The sequence below is a fragment of the Schistocerca gregaria genome, chromosome 3 (assembly GCF_023897955.1).
Source record: "Schistocerca gregaria isolate iqSchGreg1 chromosome 3, iqSchGreg1.2, whole genome shotgun sequence".
Taxonomy (NCBI): Eukaryota; Metazoa; Arthropoda; class Insecta; order Orthoptera; family Acrididae; genus Schistocerca; species Schistocerca gregaria.
In genome coordinates, this window is record NC_064922.1 from 535,853,311 (window position 1) to 535,874,028 (window position 20,718).

The following is a 20,718-nucleotide window of genomic DNA, read 5'->3' on the forward strand; positions in this document are numbered from 1 at the left end:
TCTGGATGACGCGGTAAGTGTCGCCCGATGATATCCCATATGTGCTCGATTGGAGGCAGATCTGGTGATCGATCACGGCAAGGCAACATAAGGACACTCTGTAGAGCATGTTGGATTACAACAGCGGTATGTGGGCAAGCGTTATCCTGTTGGAAAACTCCCCGTGGAATGCTGTTCATTAATGGTAGCATGACAGGTCGAACTGTCAGATTGACGTACAAATTTAAAGTGGAATATCCCTAAGAGTGCTCCTTCTGTCACACGAAATCGCACCTCAGACCATAACTCCATATGTAGGTCCAGTCTGTCTAGCACACAGACAGGATAGTTGCAAGCTCTACACTGGTCTCCTTCTAACCAACACACAGGCATCATTACCACAGAAGCAGCAACAGCTTTCATAAAAAAAAAACACAACGAGCTCTCGTTTGATACTATTGAGCTTTCGCCTGACACTGCTAAAGTCGCAAATAATGGTGGTTTGGTGGCAGTGGAGCACACGTTACAGTGTGTCTGCCTCGGAGCTATCCTTGAAGTAACCGATTTTTTAGAGTTCGTTGTGTCACTGTGGTGCCAACTGGTGCTCAAATTGCAGCTGCAGATGCAGTACGATGCGCCAGAACCATACTCCGAACACGATGGTCTTCCCTCTCGGTAGCCCCGCGTGTCCGTCCGGAGCTCGGTCTTTTTGCGATCGTACGTTCTCGTGGTCACCATTCCCAGCAATCATGTACATTCGATGACAAATTTCGGACCGAGACCCATTTTCAAATCAACATAAAAAGTCGAAAATGGCATTTCCGAAAGCGTCAAAAAATGTGTGATGTACATTTACTATTCATACAGATAACTGTATGGACTGTAAATGTACATTACACATTTTTGACATCTTCGTAAATGCCATTTTCGACTTTTTTATGTTTATTTGAAAATGGGTCTTGGTCTGAAACTAATCATCGAATGAAAAATAAAATATTTGCAACTTGGAGTGATTTTTAGTTTTATTGATTAAGAGAAGTTTCTGACCCAAGTTACTACAACACGCTGTAATTATCTTTAGGCTTATCGCAGCTGAGAAGTTTATCATTTGTGTACAGTATTTGGGTGTCCCCACCAGACTCCTGTATGTCAAACGAGGAGTTGTGCGCGGTCGAGAATCGGAGTGTGTCGTGATTCCAGCGTTAGAGCCGTGAGCATCTCGTACATCGGGTACTGCCTTTGGAATCATAGCCTTCCTCGTGAGACCACGTGCATTCCGAAGTCGGTATCTCGGATTCTTGTTTATTTGGCTTTCACAAGCTTGCAGTCATGTAGCGAATTCTTCGGTTGTCGCGCTCTCATAAGTGACCACGATGTTATTGCACCTTAGAGTCGGGGCGCTTCGGTCGGTTTATCACGTGTTTTTTTTTATCATGATATTTAACGAGACCACGCTGAAACATTGATAGTATATCCACAACTGTCCTGAAAGCATTCACAGTGCCATGTGTTTTCCTCACTCACCACCGTGCTTGTTTACTGTAACGTTACCGATTACGGACAGAGGAGACAAAGCGCAGTAATGTCACGGTGAGGCAGTAACTCCGAGTTTGTCCGTGACTGCTTTCGGACCCTCCGCTCGCCGGTTGGGTTGACACTCGGTGTTCATTGCGGGCGCCCCGCGTCCTTCTGCTTCGCGCTCGTCCGAGCATTTTCATGGATGTTGTCATCTCGGCATGCGAGATATAACAGTAATTATTAACACTTCACTGTTGTTGTCTCACCACTTCTCTTCTTCATACTTAACACACCACAACGCATTTGCAGTGCCATAATATTAAGACACCCACATTAATAATAAGGGCTGCAGATTGGCACCTGAAAACTACACTCATACAACCCACTTTGTGGAACAGTAAAACCTTCTGTTGCAACGCCAGAGAAGTCATAGATCGCAAACTCACTTTCATCCTATAACATGTTTATAGACACGAAAACTTTCGACCCCTGTTGCCCGAAATTTCCAAACATTTTTCGTTACTCAACAGATTCCTTTCCTTCCATGGTTTCTGTCTGGACTAAGATTTCTCCGATTAGAAATGTATGGACAATCTTACTTATCAACACTTTCAAAAGCTCACAGAGAAGTCAGTACCGTGACCTATGAACCCTAATCTAATCCGCACGGCAACAGCATATGACTGATCAAAGTTATTTTATCGATTTTTGTGTCGTCACGATTTAAATATATCGTTTCAATCTGCTGTAATAACAGTCAAAAAGTGTGAAAGTCAAGGAAAAGGATGTGATATTTATTATTTTATTGCAAATGAAGTCTTATGTTGTTGAAAATGTTCTAGAAAAAATCTGTAGTGTGTTCAGCCATGCAAGTAGTTGTACAGCCACGGCGTAGATCATCCAAGCATTGTTAGCCAGCAGCAGAGTTTGGCCGAGTCAGCGATCATCCTCGGCGGCCATGGGATTCTCTATTTTAATTGTTAAGGAAGAATGGTAATGCCATACATTGGTCTTAATTAATGGTTCAGTAACGATTGAAGAGCTGAGAAGATAGTGAGCTTGAGTCAGTAAGACGACATATGTGTTACTGTTTGTGAGTTAGGCCACGTTTACAAATGTCGTGATCGATATCAGCCTGGAGCAATGTGAAGTTTTCGGCGAGTTTGTTGAAAAAGTATAGGAAGTTGTTCTATGGCTGAGTTGTGTTTGGAATGCGAGGTCTGAAGAATACAGTAACGAATCTAGGGCATGATGAGTACTCGTATACTCATTTTCTGAATCTTGTCAGAGTCAGGAAAGTATTTTGTGTGACATTTTAGGAAAGGTCAAGTTATTTTAAGCTGATACGGCCTTAGTTAAGAGTGGTTTATATGCTGTGACAGTACTTGATAGTAGAATTCGAGAGTCTATAAAATACAACGACACTAACGTTTAGATTTCAGTTATTTTGTCTGAAGTGATCCGTGTTGTGTTGCCCGTCATATTAGTTGGTGCACACGCTGTTTGATTTGGATGTAGCAAATGGTTAACGTAGATTTACGAAGGCACACACTAAGGTAGTTGAGTGTCAGTCGTGGGTGTAATTTTTTGAATATAGAGTTGTACTGCGCGGTAGTAACGTTATTGTGTATGTTGAGTAAATGCTTATCGAGCGTTATTCCCCCAACTTTTCTTGATTGGCGAATCAAGTATAGTAACATACGGATAGGAGATAAATTATTACAGATAGCGTATTTTGCCCGGACGTATTGTTAGTGACGTAACCATTGAGACTAAACTGCCATAGTTGAACCATTTCAAAGCGGAAATTCCAACTGCTACCATTATTTCTGTAGTAGAGTGATGAGTGACAATTACGCGGGAGGCCAATGCCTGAAGAGGCTTATATTTGGAAAATCTTAACTTTAAGTTCAGATATAAAGAGTTGGTGCCACCTAGGATTTATTTTGAGTCTTTTTCGTATTGTTCATCTCGTTTAGTGTGAAGTTATTAGTTTTCTGCAGTCACTCATCACAATTGACACTTGATCATTGTAAAGCATTTCCATTTAAAAAAGGAAGGAAAATAGACCTTCATTCGTAAAAATAACTTTTACTCCCAGAGTTTTTATTTATCCACAACGAACTTTCAATAAATGATTGTAAGAAAGGAAAGAGTTTAAAAAGGAAATAAAAGTTACAGTGCTGACATTTTGAAAGTAGCATACGCACGATCAAGCCAGAGAATCGTTAAAACCAAAGATGATCATTTTCAAAAACTAGTGGCTTAAAGCTTAAGACATTAAAACAATTTCGTAAGAGGTTGGCATGGAAACATTACGATTAATGCTAAATATTCTTTAGTACCGGGACAGATAATCAGAGGTGATGTTTAAAGAAGTTTATTTACGTTGTCTTAGTAACAGTTTATATTTCTGGATTTAGATGTCAGATTCAATTACGAAAATATTTTACTTGTGTCACTTATCAACACTTTTGGGATTTGTAAGTAATTGATAGTATATAAATATTTAAGTCTTAACCGTCACTGAAGATCGTATATTAATGCGAGACGAAGTATTTTAGTTATTGCTAACTTAAGTACACATATTATACATATACTGCGAGAATTCTTTACAAGAAAGACGCTTCATTAGCAGTGAGTTGGCTTGTGCATTCGCTCTGTTGAATGTTGATGGTCCTCTCGAGTGGTCCATTTAATGAAAAGGGTGCTAAAGTTCTGGGAGGTAGAATTACCAATTTTATCAAGCATGCGGTTATCTACTGCTCACATAGTAGCTCGTGCAGTGTTTTTAGGAATCTGTGTGCTTCTGAGAGGTTGGATAGAATTCTATTGCACCTCTCCACGAACAATTATCAAAATTATTTAAATTACATTTTTTTTCGTTTTTCTCGTGTACTGGGACGGGTTGGTGCCTGAATGTTTTAACAGGGCTAATTACATGGACAATCGTAGGCTACAATTCCATCATCATAGTGCAACCACCTCATCACTGACGTAAACTAAGTATTACCGAAAATGATGAAGCCTCCCTCTCTGCAAAGAAAATACCGTTTCTTATGTGTTTCACCTATTGAACAAGTATGTCGTGAACCGAATACTTACCAGCTAGGGTGCTCTGGTACATGTTTAAAGCACTGGAGAAATTATTACTATTAAAATTAACCCTTTCATCTAATTAAGACGTTACGTAACATCCCACGAACACAAACTGTATCTTAACAAGGGATGAAGCAGCTGGGGATGATTGAGCATCTTTCTTGGTAGCTTTGTAACTCCAATATTATGAAACTCTACTTGGTTAGCTACATTCTGATTTGCAATCTGCATCAGAAACTTTATGCTTCGTCCCAATTTGTTCATAGCGTTGCAACTATTTTTCGAGTCGTGAAACTTATTATTCCGTTATAGCAATTTGAATACACAATGAACGATCAGTTGTATTGCATCTCAATCGTTTCTTTAAATGTGTATTTTTGCATTTGATACACACTCGTCATGAAAGGATGAAGATACAGTTCCTTTCAATATATCGACATGTATTTGTGCTGTTAACAAAAAGCAAGTTCTTCTGCACTGGAACTTACATAAACTTTTTTGATATCCTACCAGAATTCCTTAAAAATCTAGAACTGGTAGGAATAAACTGGCTAGCAAAACTTTTCTCTGAATGCACCAAGCAGGAAAAAAATCTACTATATGGAAAGAAGCCAGGGTAGTCGCTGTCCTGAAACCCAGTAAGATGGGGACAACTGCAAACATTTTAGACCAGTTTCTCTTTTATACGCTGTGTATAAATTATTTGAGAGAATTCTGATGACCAGACTCTCCCCATGTATAGAACCCTCCCTATCAATGGAGCAAGCAGGTTTTAGGCCCAAACGAAATTGCTGTGATTAAGTCCTTGCCCTCAGAATCTTTAGCGAAAATTGCTGTCAGGATAAGAAGGAAATTGGCGTTGCTCGGTTGGACCTAACTTCAGCATATTACAGTATAGAAGGATGGCCTATTTTATAAATTGATAGAAAAAACTCAGAGCAGCCAGACCTATAAACTTATGAATAACATTTTAACCAGAAGAAAAATTAGAGTAACTCTTAATGGCAAAACCAGCAGATGCATAGCGCTCAACAACGGACTCCCACAAGGCACGGTACTTGCCCCCTTATTGTTTAACTTGTACACTGCGGATATCCCAAGAACAATGTCCGGTAAGTTTATACACGCTGACGATATGGCAATAGCTTATCAAAGCATTTTTTTTTAATAGAGCAGAAATTGAATGAACACTTAAATCTGGTGCATCTATACATCACCAAATGGCATCTACAACCGAATCCAGACATGGCAGTAAGTGCAAACATTCATCTCAATAACAGAGAAGCTAAGAGAAAGCTGAACATATGCATGAATAACCAGACCACTAAACACGAAAATAATCTCCGGTCCCTAATGTACAAATGAAATGAAATGATCGTATGGCATTTACTGGCGGGATATCCCCTTCGGGGTTCGGCCGCCGTATTGCAAGTCTTTTTAGTTGACGCCACTTCGGCGACTTGCGTGTCAATGAATGACACACAACACCCAGTCCCCTGCCGGAAATCGAACCCAAGCCCCCTTGCGTGGTAGGCGGCAACGCCACCGCTGCCCTACGGAGACGGACCCTAATGTACAGAAATGTTCAAATGTGTGTGAATTTCTAAGGGACCAAACTGCTGAGGTCATCGGTCCCTAGACTTATACTACTTAAACTAACTCGTGCTAAGAACAACACACACACCCATACTCGAGGGAGGACTCGAACCTCCGGCAGGAGGGGCCGCGCAGTCAGCGACATGGCGCCTCTACCCGCGCGGCCACCCCGCACCACCCCAATGTAGAGAGCCCATTTAAAGGATACAAAACAATAACTGAAATCTGGAAATGCCATTCTTGCCACACTCACCGGAACCACCTGGCTATGTGATGCAAATACCTTGAGAACTTTAGCCCTGGCAATGGTACAGAGCGTGGCCGAGTGTTGTGCTGCTGTATGGGCCAGAAGTGTGCATACATTTCAAAAATCGATATCCAGCTAAGAGAAGCAATGAGAATAATATTGGGAGCACTTAAACTTACACCTATAGATGGGCTACCCACCTAAAATCAGAAGAAATCAGCTACTATGAACACAATATTACAAAATACTGGCAGACCCAAATCTTCCCATACACCAGGACCTAACAAAAAAAAAAGCCTGAGATCGTCACCTCTATGCGCCGGCCGCGGTGGTCTAGTGGTTCTAGGTGTGCAGTCCGGAACCGCGGGACTGCTACGGTCGCAGGTTCGAATCCTGCCTAGGGCATGGATGTGTGTGAAGTCCTTAGGTTAGTTAGGTTTAAGTAGTTCTAAGTACTAGGGGACTGATGAGCGCAGAAGTTAAGTCCCATAGTGCTCAGAGCCATTTTTGAACCTCTATGCCAAAAAGGTGAAGAGGTGTTTCCCTTCGACCCAGGAAATGAATGGAAAAGTTTGTGGAGTAGAAGCACAGTAAAGAACAGAAAACTGGTTACTGACACAAGCAGACCAGTAGAGGGCTTAAAGCTTTCCAGAAGAGTGTGGACTACGCTGAACCGTGTGAGGGCGGGTGTCGGAAGATTCATGGAGATGATGGAAACATGGGGCCTCGTGAACGACCACCGTCAGTGCGAATGTGGAGTCAACCAGTCAATGGCCCACTTGATCGAGTGTTGTGTGTATGGCTTTTATGGTGAACTGGAGGATACACATGACCTTACGGACAATGTCATTGAATGGTTTAAAACGTTAAATCATATTGTATAAAATTTTGTATTTTGTATTATGTAATTAAGTAATGCTGAATGTGTCATTTTAATGGTGCAATGTCCTAGATTAATATTTCGCCTCGTAAATGCCCATCGAGTAAATAAATAGAAGTCTACAAGAACCTATACCCTGTAATTACCCACAGGAGTACCAGACAGCGTTCGACGTATTCCAATACGTACATTTCAGGCTCACTTATATAGATGAGTCACCGTGTTAAGGTTCCAACTTACTAGTAGGCTAATCATGTATCATGGAAGAGCGGTATACAAAAACGGAATGTTAACAAAAATTCATTCAGCTTCAAGTAGATAGAAACTTGGTGAGACTTTTAACTTACGTCCCGAAATTACAAAGTTTACAGTGACGCCAGTGGCAAGATGCTGGTAGGGGAACCTCCTGGTGAAACTAAGTCTCCCGCTCATTCATTACCCAGTGCGTATCGGGTCTAGAAAGCGATAACTCATTAGCTAGAAAACGCTGAAAATTTAATTTTTCGACAGGACAGAATGCCACCTCCCTAGCAACCGCACTTTCCAACAGTGAGCTGCTTAAAGGATGGATCGGCCGTGAGGGGAGTACAGACTTAGCACTGCATCGTTGGCCGCCTACATCACCTGATCTCACGATATGCGACATTTTTCTGTAGGTTTTGAGAAAGACCCCGCCTATGTGCCTGCCCTTCCAACTGTGACTCCGTATAGCAAGTCCAGTAATTCCAGACAAGCTTACAAAAATATTGTATGAGTTTCATTACCATATGGGCAACTGTTGAGAGTCCGGAGGAGGGTAAACATTTATGAAAAGTAATTGAAAACTTTGGTTCTAAAAATATTTATAAAAGGTTCCCCAGTTTTGTATGCAGGAGTCTGTAATAGACATACTTTTGTTAATTTTGAAAAGTATTTGTGGATTCAGTCATCCTTCATTTGGATTACGTATTTTTCCGTGCTGATTACGGGAATGTCCTTTGGTATATTTTCAGACCGATCGCTAGTAGATTTCGATATCCCTGAGCTACATGGGAAGTATTTAAAGCCCCTAAATATACACCAATTTCTCGGCCGACCGACCGGCCTGCACACGTCCCGAGATACAGCACTCAGCGATTACTCCCGCTCAGTTGTTATAACTTGTTTATCTCCGATTCATTGAGTTTATATTCTACGCTTAGTTTTACGCAGAAACAAAAACTGGGGATTCGCTTGCCTGTTTTAGAGGTAACAAGGCCACAAAAAAGCCGAGAAAAAGCAGTGGGCAAAGAAGTGGCTAATACAAAAAAAGAAATTCATCCCCGTAAGCAGCTGGGAGCCGATGATTTCGGTAATTATCTAAGAACGGATGTGTCATGAACTTAGGATCTGCTGAAGATCATTAAACTATTCTTAACGAAAAAGTTTGCTGTAAGCTGCGAAAAGAGACTGCTATCAACATGACGATTTTTAGGTACTGACAGAAGTTAAGAGGACCTCAGATTGAGTGCCGTTGTATCTTCTCAGTTATGAACTAAAACGATTCCTGCATCCTGCAACGTGAGTTATAGTTGACTGAAGAAGTAATGGCAAAGAAAAATAAAGAAAGACGTTCACGTAAACCTTATTAATCTATTTACATATGTAGCATAAAGTATGACAAGTAAATCAAAGAAAATCGTTTCTGATTTAAAGTAATAGACTAGACATGGGGATGGCGCACATCGTCCAATAAATTCAACAACAAACACATTAGAAATGAAGGATTTAGCTAGTGTTCGACCTGTAAAAAAAAGCCCTGCACTTTGCTCTTAATAGCAGAGGGTTTAGATGTAGGCAGGATTTTCTTAACACGTAACTATGAAGTAAGTATGTTTTATGAATTACGACCATTGGATGTCGATATTTCGGTTTTTAGATTTCATTTCCGAAAAGTATCGGAAGTAAAACCTAAAAATAAATATACAGAAGGTCGATGGGCTTTTATGTTCACTATTTGCTACACGAAACCATTATAGAGGGCGGCCGACCTAGTTTGCAGCGCCGGAATTTGTTGGTGGTAAGTAATTGTTTTTTTTTTTTTTTTTGGTCTATTCTTCTCGGCTTGCGATGTTTTGTGTACTTACTGTGTATTGATTGTGCTTTAATTCATGTAAGGGTATTTGATTTTTGGGTTTTTGAGGTGTTGTACTTTTGATTTTATTTTTCGTACTCGGTGATGTTTTTTTTTATATCAATAGTTGTGGTTGACCTAGGCCAAAGTAAATGTCCGATTCCAATTTCCGTCGTTTTAGTTGTGGGCGTTGGTGTTTTGCTATCGCCAGCTGTGGTTGGCCTATATATAGGTCAAGAGAAATGCCCGATTCCGACTTTCATAGTTGTAGGTGTTGTTTCTGTGGTATCCACAGCTGCGATTGAGCTAGGTCAATGGAAGTGTCCGATTCCTGTAGATTTTGTCGGTGTAACGGAATGTTATTTTTTTCGTCATTTTTGTGTGTTTTGGGATCATGGTGTGTGTTTTTTTTACTGTTATATTTAGCTTGTTCCCACCCTAGCAGCCCCAATTTCTCGCAGTTGTCCCGTTAGTTTGATTGTATTTTTGGAGGGAGATCTTACAGACTTATTTATAAGTATTTTCGTGTTTGTTGCCTAGTGTGTGTAGTGGCGTCATAGGCGACATATTGGAGACGCTCAGAATGGCCATTTCCGCCATATTGAGGACATCATGGGTCAAAGCGGCCGGATGGAATGGGACGCATCTGTAATCCCCAAAATTTATACCGAACTGGCAGTCGGACAGAGAAACGAAGTACCCTCCGCCACACACCAGGCACGAAAGTGAGTTAATATTGTAATATCATCCAATTCTGAGCTACGTTAAAAGTTTCATGTGTCTGTCTCATCTGAGTGTTAGTTTAAAATCAACAGCAAAGTTTCTACCGCACAGAGAGACAAGAAATCTAACTAGTAGAAACACGTCAAAAAGCATAGCTCCACCGCTCTGGCCGCAGACGGGCCAATCAGGACCGAGCGACAGCCGTTTCATCCGCGGCTAGTGGTGTCATTTGGATGCGGTATGTAGGGACGCGAGGTGAAAACACCGCTCTCTCGGCCATTTCCGACTTTGCAGACCTTGTAACAGCTACTTCTCATTCAGGTAAGTTCTCAGCCGGCACCACGAGGCTGAGTAGGGGCCTTTCTGCTCTTCCCACAAGGAAAAAGTCCTGGCAGCACCGGCAGTTTAATCCGAATCTTCGTTATGGCGGTCCAGACACAGATCTAGCGAGGGAGCGGCGGGCTGGGAGGGCAAACTAGAGTGTCTGCCTCGGTCGTGTCAGAGGCCGCCAAATTCATATTCTTGAAGCGCGTGGCATGCAGTGCATGTTAGTCTATCGAATAGTCGAATAGTTTTGAAACGCACCCCTGGTGGTTTCTGAACATTTTTGAACGCATTGTATGTTGATTTCTGAAGGAATCATAACTTGATTTTTGAATGCTATCACAGTGTACATTATGTCTGTGCCAGCGGAATCCCCGCCGCATCAAGAAATAAAATACTGTGCTGCAGACAAAAGGGGACGGGGCTGTACGAGCTGAGACGAAAAAACCCGAACGGATGAATAAGAATCGTTGTTCGTTTATGTGGTTGACTGGGTGTGCGAATGATAAGCGTTGTTATAATTATTAGCGAAATCCATAGTCAGACTACCAGAGTGGAAATAAACGACTAATAGGAACAGCAGGTACGAAAACCGAGCGAGGTGGCGCAGTGGTTAGCACACTGGACTCGCATTCGGGAGGACGACGGTTCACTCCCGTCTCCGGCCATCCTGATTTAGGTTTTCCGTGATTTCCCTAAATCGCTTCAGGCAAATGCCGGGATGGTTCCTTTGAAAGGGCACGGCCGATTTCCTTCCCCATCCTTCCCTCACCCGAGCTTGCGCTCCGTCTCTAATGACCTCGTTGTCGACGGGACGTTAAACACTAATGTCCTCCTCCTCCAGGTACGAAAGATTACACATTATCTTCCCGGTGATCTCGACAGAAAATTTTTGCCAGATCGCTAGCCTACTAAGGGCTAGTTGTACAGTCGCTGGTTAATATCCGCTTACGTTCTATTCTCGGAATAGAGAGGAAAACGGGTTGTTCGTACACGTAATAACACCTAATCGGAGAGTAAACGCTGGATAACTAAACCGGTGATTCTGGTAGGGTTAGTGAAGTTAACCGGAGATTAAGTTTCGACAACGTCAGGAACATTTACAGAATTTGTGAGTCGAGATTGTTGGAACGACAAACGAGAAGAAACGGAGACATCACACAAATTATATGGAAGAATGTGGCGATTCCAAATTTATACAAAAATTTCGTACTACAACTGCGTTTCGATCCCACGCTTGAGGAACTGGAACATATGTATTAAACGTGAAACTATTTCCTAAAATGAAACTATTTGCTTGTAGTAGGCCTAATAGGCATTAGATATTGGTACTTCTTGATTTATATTCTTTCGTGTTATTTATGTAAATGAGGTAGATAAAAATGATAATTTGTGCCAAAACAGTCTCGCTTATTTCGTGTATGTTACAATTGCTGCAATATCATAAGGAACTGTTCGTTTTACGTAGCAGACAGGGACAAAATAGACGTAATCAAATCGAGAAACACCACGACTCTTGTGTACGATTCGTATTAATAGCTTCTTCAGTAGTAGACAACGACTATTTGATTCCTCGTGTAGCAAAACGTTTGATGAGACAATAGATTCTTTCGGAGAAAGGAAAACACGCCATTTAAAACAGTAGCAAGATTAGAGAGAAAAAAATGTTGTGACCTAGAAGTGAAGAAATGTGTAATGTCTTGCATGCCTCTTGTGTTTACTGGTTTTATGTTTCCTATATTTAATTTTATCTCACACAAAAAGTTATTAGCAATAAAGAGTTCAGATTTTCTGAAGAATTCTGCTTCTCCCGATCACAAATATTCCCACTCAGTATTGTCAGGTTTTTTTAAAAAAAAATATTTTTTTTAGGTGGGTAGGATGTCAAACCGGCCGAGTGGGAGTGGGAGAAGGCCACAGGACATTTTGATTTCCACTGTCCTGAATATAGGAATGATGATTACAAAATAAACACATTTGAACTCCACAGGGCGCAATAAAGTGACGTGTGATAGAAGAAAGCTGTGTGAAGATGCATGGCTCTACGCTTTGACACACTTAAGACCAAATAACATGTCTTACATTTCCTCGAAGATATGTATTTTACGTACGAAACTCTTCAGAAAGATGTGCACTATAAAATGAACAAATTTTTGAAAAATCGATTTTTTAAAAGTTTTTGATGTATCTCAAACCCTCGAGTGGGAGGGGGGGTTCACTATCAAGTTTTTCCCCGGTTCGGAAATATCTTGGATCAGGAGCTGTGTCAGCCTTCTGCATGAAAAGTACAAACCAATGAACGTATTCCACAGCTGATCAAATTAAACATCAGTAGAAATTATCGAATGAATCTTGGTTCGAATTCCTAAATTACCACATTTTAACAGGTCATGAAGACAAGGCTGAAGACCAAGGAGTACATGTAGATGACAGAGTCTTCGGTAGGTCAAGTTGCGTCGGGCAGTCAGAGATTGAGAAATAATTCGAACACTCGAGCCTATCTTCATGGTTAAAAGCTTGATGAAGGAAGGTACCAAAAACTACTGCTCTTTTATCGCTCATGTGGAGGTCACAGGGAGAGTTTCTCCAGAAAATTCCGAAAATGTTTGGCAAACATACCGTGCGTGTATGTTGCTTTTTAAAGCTTTATGTTCCCCTTTTTTTACCTTTTGGACAGATTCGTCTAACTGCATCAGTTTTTTATGTTTCGGTGCAGCTATAGACCACATTACACTGACGACACGGAAGTCATGGGAGACTTCCTAACATCGTGTCGGACCTTCGATTGCGCGGCGTAGTGTAGCGGCTCGATGTGACATGTACTCAAGAAGTCCCTGGAAGTCCCCTACGGAAATATTGAGCCATGCTGCCTTTCTAGCCGACTATAACTGCGAAAGTGTTGCCGGTGAATCATTTGGTGCGCCAACAGACCTCTCGAATATGTCCCACATGTGTTCGATGGGATTCGTATTGGGCGATCTGAGTAGCCAAATCATTGGCTCGAACTGTCCAGAATTTTCGTCAGACCAATAGCGAGCAGTTGTGGACCGGTGACGAGGTACACTGTCATCCATAAAAATTCCTTTGTTATTTGGGAAAATTTACTCCACGAATGACTGCAAATGGGTTTTCAGGTAGCCGAATATAACCATTTCCAGTCAATGATCGGTTCAGTTGGACCAGATGACCCAGTCAATACCATTTAAACACAGCCCGCAACGCTATGGAGGTGCCACCAACTTGCAAGGTGCCTTGTTGACCCAACTTGTGTCCATGGCTTCGTGGGGTCTGTGCCACACTTGAAACTACCATCAACTCTTACCGACTGTAATCGAGACTCATACGACACGGCCACGGTTTTCCAGTCGTCTACTATCCAATCGATATGGTCATGAGCCCAGGAGAAACGTTGCAGGTCATGTCGTGCTGTTAGAAAAGACACCTCGGTTGATTGCCTGCTGCTGTGGCCCATTAACGCCAAATGGCACCACACTATCCTACCGGTTACTTTCGTCGGACGTCTCACATTCATTTCTGCGATAATTATTTCACGCAGTCCTCCCCCTCCCCATTCTCCCCCCTTGAACCGAGGACCCTGCCATCGGTGGTGCGGTTGAGTGCCTCAGCGATACAGATAGCCTTATCGTAGGTACAACCACGGCGGAGGGGTATCTGTTGAGTCGCCAGATAAACGTGTGGTTCCTGAAGAGGGGCAGCAGCCTTTTCAATAGTTGCAGAGGCAACAGTATGGATGATTGACAGATATGGCAATGTAACATCAACAAAAACGATCTTGGTGTGCTGGTTCTGCGAACGGCTGAAAGTAAGGGGAAACTGCAGCCGTTATTTCCCGAGGAGCTGCAGACCTACTGTCCTATTGAGTAAAATATTTCAGAGGTAAAGTAATCCCCCATTCGGATCTCTGGGTGGGGCCTACTCAGGAGGATGTCGTCATCAGGAGAAACTAAACTGACATTCTACGGATCGGAGAGTAGAATGGTGGATCCCTTAATCAAGTAGATATGTTAGAAAATTTAAAAAGGGAAATGGATAGGTTAAAGTTAGATATAGTGGGAATTAGAGAAGTTCGGTGGGATGAGGAGCAGGACTTCTGGTCAGGTAAATACAAGGTTATAAATACAAGGTCAAATAGGAGTAATGCAGGAATGGGTTTTATAATGAATAAGAAAATAGGAATGCGGGGTAAGCTACTATGAACAGGATAGTGAACGCATTATCGTAGCCAAGATAGACTCTAAGACTACGCCTGCCACAGTAGCACAAGTTTACATGCCAACTAGATTCTCAGATGATGAAGAGATTGAAGAAACATATAATGAGATGAAAGAAATTATTCAGAGAGTTAAGGGCACGAAAATTTAATTGCGATGAAAGACTGGAAGTAGATATTAGGGAAAGGAAAAGAAGGAAAAATAGTATGTGAATATGGACTCTGGGAAAGGAATGAAAGAGGAACCCAGCCGGCTGGTAGAATTCTGCACAGATCATAATTTAGTCATTAGTAACACTTGGTTTAAGAATCATAAAAGAAGGTTGTATACGTGGAACAGACCTGGAGACACCGGAACGTTTCAGAATGAATACATAATTATTAGACTTTGATTTAGAAGCCATATTTTAAATTGTAAGACATATCCAAGAGCAGATGTGGACTCTGACCTCAATTTATTGGTTATGAACTGTAGATAAAAACTGAAGAAATTGGAAAAAGTAGGAAACTAGGGAGTTGGGACCTGGATAAATTGTAAGAAGCGGGGGTTGCTGAGAGTTTCAGAGGCAGCATTTGGCAACGGTTCACTGGAACAGGGGAAAGGAATACTGAAGGCAGAGGACCATATAGGTAAAAAGATAAGGATAAGTAAAAACTCTTGGATAACACAACATACATTGCATTTAATTGATGAAGGGAGAAAATTAAAAAATGCAGCAAATGAAGCAGGCGAAAGGGAATACAAACGTTTAACAAATGAGATTGAAAGGATATGCAAAATTGCTAAGCAAGAACGGCTAGAGGAAAAATGTAAGGACTTAGAAGCATATTCCATTAGGGGAAAGATAGATACCGCCTACAGAAAAAAAGAAGCATTTATACGAACATCAGCAGCTCAGATGGTATACCAGCCCTAAGCAAATAAGGGAAAGCTGAAAAATGGAAGGAGTATATAGAGTCTATGCAAGGGTGATGAACTTGAAAGCATTATTTTAGAAAGGAAAGTGGACGTAAGTGAAGATGAGATGTGAGATATGATATTGCGAGAAGAATTTGACGAAGCTCTGAAAGATCTAAGTGGAAACAAGACTCCAGGGGTAGACAATATTCCTTCGCAACTACTGACAGCCTTGGGAGAGCCAGCCACGACAAAACTCTCCATCAGGTGTGCAAGATGTATGAGACAGGCGAAATATCCTCAGACTTCAAGAAGAATATAATAATTCCAATTTCAAAGAAAGCAGATGCTGACAGGTGTGAAAATTACAGAAATATCAGTTTAATAAGTCAGGGCTGGAAAATAACAACATGAGTTCCTTACAGAAGAATGGAAAAACTCATAGAAGCCAACATTGGGGAACATCAGTTTGGATTCAAGAGGAAAGTAGGAACACACGAAGCAACACTGAACGGTTTTCATGGAAGATAGGTAAGGGAAAGCAAAGCTATGTTTATAGCATTTGTAGACATAGAGCAAACTTTTGAGAATGTTGAATGGAATACTCTCTTTGAAACTCTGTAGGTAGCAGGGTTAAAATGTCGAGAGCGAAAATGTATTTGCAACTTGTACAGAAACCAGATGAGAGTTATAAGCGTCGAGGGGCGTGAAATGGAAGCAGTGGTCAAGAAGGGAGTAAGACAGGGTTGTAGCTTATCCCCGATGTTATTCAATCTGTATATTGAGCAAGAAGTAGAGGAAACAAAAGAAAAATTTGGAGTAGGAATTAAAGTCCGGGAGGAACAAAAAAAAAAAAAAAAACCACCAACTCTGAGATTTGCCGATGACACTGTAGTTCTGTCAGAGACGGCAAGGGACTTGGAAGAGTACTTGAGTGGAATGGAAAAAATGTAATGAAATCAGACGATGTTGAGGGAATTAGCTCAACAAATGAGGCACTAAAAGCTGTAGATGAGGCTTGTTACTTGGGCAGTAAAGTAACTGATAACGGCCGAAGTAGAATGGATATAAAATATTGACCGGGAATGACAAGAAAAATGTTTGTGAAGGAGAGAAATTTGTTAACACCGAATGTAAATGTAAGTGTTAGGAAGTCTTTTCTGACGGCATCTGCCTGGAGTGTAGCCTTGTAAGGAAATGAAACGCAGACAATTCAAACAAGAAGAGAATAAAACTTTTGAAATGAGGTGCTACAGAAAAATGCTGACTATTATATGGGTGGATCGATTAACTAATGAGGAAGTACTGATTAGAAATGGGGAGAAAAGAAGTTTGTTGCGTAACTTGGCTAAGTGAAGTGATCGGTTGATAGGACGCACTCTGAGACATAAAAGAATAATCAGTTTGGTACTAGACGGATTGGAAGGAGGGATGAAAGTTGTAGAGGGAGGCCAACAGCCGAGTACAGTAATTAAATTCGAATTGAAACATCCTGGCAGATTAAGAGTGTGTGCCGGGCTGGGACTTGTAACTGGGGCTTTTGCCTTCCATTAGTATTTACTCCACTTGAACGGAATGGGCAGTGTCTTGGAAGAAGGATAAAGAATGAACATAAAAGAAGGAAAACGAGGATAATGGAGTCGAATTAAATCAGGTGATGCTAAGGTAAACAGATTAGGAAACGAGATATTTAAAGCGGTAGATGAGTTTTGTTATTTGGGCAGCAAAATAACTGATGGCCGAAGGATAGACAATATAAAATGTAGATTGCCAATGGTAAGACAAGCACTGCTTAATAAGAGAAATTTGTTAACATCGAGTATAGATTTACGTGTTAGAAAGGTATTTGTCTATAGTGTAGACATGTATGGAAATGAATCGTGGACGACAAAGAGTTCAGACAAAAAGAGAACAGAAGCTTGTGAAATGTGTTGCTACAGAAGAATGTTGAACATTACATTGGTCGATCGTGTAACTAATTAAAAGGTACTGAATAGGATTGGGGAGACAAGAATTTTGTGGCACAACTTGACCAAAACAAGGGCTCAGTTGATAAGACAATTTAGTGCTGGGAGGGAAGTATGGGTAGTATATGAAATGAATACAGTAGGCAGATTCAGAAGGATGTGGGTTGCAGTAGTTCTTTGGAGATGAAGAGGCTAGCACGGGATACAGTAGCATCAAACCAGTCTTTGGACTGAAGACCACAACGTAGCATTTCACGCAGTGTTGCTTGTCTGTTAGCACTGACAACTCTACGCAAACGCCGTTGTTTTCGGTCGTTAAGAGAAGACCATCGGCCACTGAGTTGAAAGTGGTGAGAGATAACGCCTCGGATATGCTACTCTTGGCAGACTATTGAGGCTGTGGATCTCGGAATAGGGGTGAATTCCCTAACGATTTGCGATATGGGATGTTACATGTGTCTAACTCCAATCACAATTCCGTGTTCAAAGTCTGTTAATTCCCGTCGTGTGGCCATAATCACTTCTAAAACCTTCTGACATGCATCGCCGGAGTACTAATGACCGTTCCGGCAATGCACTGACTTTTTATACCTTGCATACTCAATACCACCGCCTTATGTGTATGTGCATATCACTATCCCATGGCTTTCGTCACCGCAGTGTAATTAGACGCAGATGTCAAGGATTGTTGAATTTTGTTATTAGCAGCTTTTCACATAGATCTAGACTAGTATTCAGCTTCCTGTTAGCTTCGTTTCAATCGTTCCAACCCTTGATGTTGCACATCAAAGTTAAAAATTGCTGTGTATAGTGAGTTCCAAAAACCAGGTAAATACATATCGTCTACCGCACTGCACCGCAGTGAATCATACGAGGGGGGTCCAATAAGTAATGTAAGACATTTTTCCCCCTTAAAGCAGGTTGGTTTTATTCGAGATTCCAATCTCTATATTATTCCCCACACTTTTGGCAACAAAGCCCTGGTTTTCAATGTAATCTCCATTCACTGCAACGGCCTTACGCCACCGTACTGGGAGGACCTGCATGGTACCACTCTACAGGTCGACGTCGGAACCAATGTCTTCATGCATGAATAACGTCCCCATCATCCACATACTGTTTCCCGCGGAGTGCATCCTTCGGGACAAACAGATGGAAGTCGGAAGGTGCGAGATCTGAGCGCTAGGGTGAATGAGGAATCCAGCGGCTACACACCTTTGAGTACTCCAGCTGGTGGGAGAGAGCGTCAGCACTACCAACAGAGATGTCCATCTGAGCACCGAGGTATCCAATTGTGTTCCGTCGATCACCTAGAATGAGAGTGTTCGCACGTTCCAAAAATGCAGGTGCCACATCTGTGTGAGGCAGAAGATCACACAGGTGTGCGCGACCTTGTTCGATTATGACAGCCACTGCGCCCAACGACTCACCATGCTTTTGTTCACTGCCGTAGACATGCTGCAAGCGCCTATGAACATCCGCGATGTTCTGCTCTTTCAGCCAAAGGAATGTCAATGACAGCTTTCTGATTGGTGCACACCTCGACTACTGACCCCATGTTCAAGGCTACACGTAGCGCCGCGACCGATCGGAACTTCATACAACTGTATGGAGTGAGGCGGGAATATTCCTCGATGTCACACAAGAAATTTCACTTTTTTTTCAACCGAAACTGACAGAGGAATAAATGTGTTGCTTTGCTTACTGAACGCTCCTCGTACATGAATTGAATTGTCAGTGCCTACGTCTTTCTTCCAAAATATCAGGTGATAGCAACTCAAGTTATTGCTGTAATCTTAACGTAAAAGCTGCCATTTGGACTATTGCTGCGTTGTGTAGCAATTTCATTTCCGAAAGAAATTGGTGTATACGTGCTATTCGTTACCTTATTTCTTTCAATAACCTAGAAGGATTGATTTTTTTCTGTTATCATGATGTGTGTTGTTATGTTTTGTGCACGTCTTTGCTTAATTTCTTTTAATCATTAGATGCGTCGCATGTAAAATAAGGTGTTGTATTCGCTTCTTTCCAGTGATGCAAAATGGTTCAAATTGCTCTGAGCACTATGGGACTCAACTGCTGTGGTCATCAGTCCCCTATAACTTAGAACTACTTAAACCTAACTAACCTAAGGACATCACACACATCCATGCCCGAGGCAGGATCGAACCTGCGACCGTAGCAGTCACACGGTTCCGGACTGCGCGCCTAGAGCCGCGAGACTACCGCGGCCGGCCAGTGATGCAAGGTGTGTGCTGCCCAATGAGGCGTTTAATACAGAGCATATGGAGGGTATAATTCAGGCTGAAGATGCTTGTGTAATGTTTTGGGGTTTGTATTTGACACCGTGACTTGGTCCGCTCATTGTGAACATAAAAGCGGATGTTATTTCAATGTCCTCAGCGACCACGTGTTACCCTTCCTTCTACGAGTACACTATCCAGCCACTTTAATGTGACCACCTCCCAAAAGCCTGAATAAGCACCGGGGCTCAGGAGCAATGCCAAGTTTCGTGACACGGTCAGCTGTGCCAAGGTTTTCCGGTTGAGGATCCCTGGCAAGAACAGCCCGATTCTAGATTGGATTTAAATCTGAGGAGACGATTAACTCATCCTGCTGCTCTTCCAACCACTCATGTACACTGCGAGCTTTGTCACAGGTTGCATTTTCCTACTGGTAGGTGCCAATGTTCCGAGGTAAAAGGAATGTAGGAGTGTACACGGTCATAAAGGATAGATGCATACTTGTATTAATCCATTTCGCCTTCCAGAATAACGATATCACCCAGGGAATACTACGAAAACATTCCCCAGCCCATAAGGCTTCGCCCTTGTTGCAGTTCGTTTGATTTCAGACGTTCCGCGCCGTGGATGTCACCGGCCAGCGGTCAGATGGAGCAGAAAACGTGATTCAGATCTGAACAGGCCACCTGTCGTCACTCCGTGGACGTCCGTTATGGCACTCGCGTGCAAATTCCAGCCTTCGTCGCCGATGAACGATAACACAGGTGCATGAACCAGACGCCTGCTGTGGAGGTCCATATGCAGCAACATTCATTCGCTGAACGGTCGTTGAGACACTGTTGGCAGCCTCTTGGTTCACCTAGGTGGACAGTTGGTCAACATCTGCACGTCTATTCGCCCGTACACATCTCTAAAGCCGTC